Raw genomic sequence first — 616 nt, 5'->3', positions numbered from 1 at the left:
CTGAGACTTTTTATTCTTGCAGGTAAATCAGTGCTTGAGAAAAAATCAGACAAAACCATGCTTATTCAGAACAGTTGCTTGAGGTTCAAGGTTATCAGAGCAAGAATCACAAGTTGAGTCTTGACATATAGCCAAACCACCTCCTGAGTGTTAAGAGTTCTGGGATTACAGTATGCACCATTATGCCCTTTATGAGACGCTGGGGGTCAAACTGGGAGCTGTGTGTGTGCTGGATAAGCAAGCATTTCACCAACCGCACCATATCCCCAGGGAACAACCACATTGAGCCATACAAAATTCCATATTGGAAAAAAAAGGCCCCTCAGACCCTTCAAGTGGACAGATTTGCTAAAAAGGCTGCTGAGACAGATGTGTGATCATCTGTAGAATAGCTAAGGCGACTAAAGGAAGCCTTTTCCAATCCCAGAGGATCTGATATCCAACTCCACTCTCTTGTCTCTCCCTCCCAAATTTGGCATTACAAATGTTTGTGACTACACCTGAGAATACCACCCACCCACCCCACCCCACCCCCCGCTATGTTGCCCCAGCTGGTCGCTAACTCTTGGGCTCAAGTGATTTATTTTTCATTTTTTTCCTTTCTTTCTCTCTCTCT

The 616-nt window shown here is 44.6% G+C and overlaps 1 protein-coding gene across 1 annotated transcript in view; it reads right to left on the bottom strand.

Annotated features, from left to right (window-relative positions):
• Positions 1-616, bottom strand: part of Henmt1 (HEN methyltransferase 1) — an 11,953-nt gene that overhangs the window by 7,392 nt on the left and 3,945 nt on the right. The window lies entirely within an intron of this gene.

Source organism: Microtus ochrogaster, unplaced genomic scaffold (genome assembly GCF_000317375.1).
Source record: "Microtus ochrogaster isolate Prairie Vole_2 unplaced genomic scaffold, MicOch1.0 UNK25, whole genome shotgun sequence".
Taxonomy (NCBI): domain Eukaryota; kingdom Metazoa; phylum Chordata; class Mammalia; order Rodentia; family Cricetidae; genus Microtus; species Microtus ochrogaster.
Note: the sequence above shows the minus strand (reverse complement) of the source record. Positions and strands in the feature narration are given on the sequence as shown.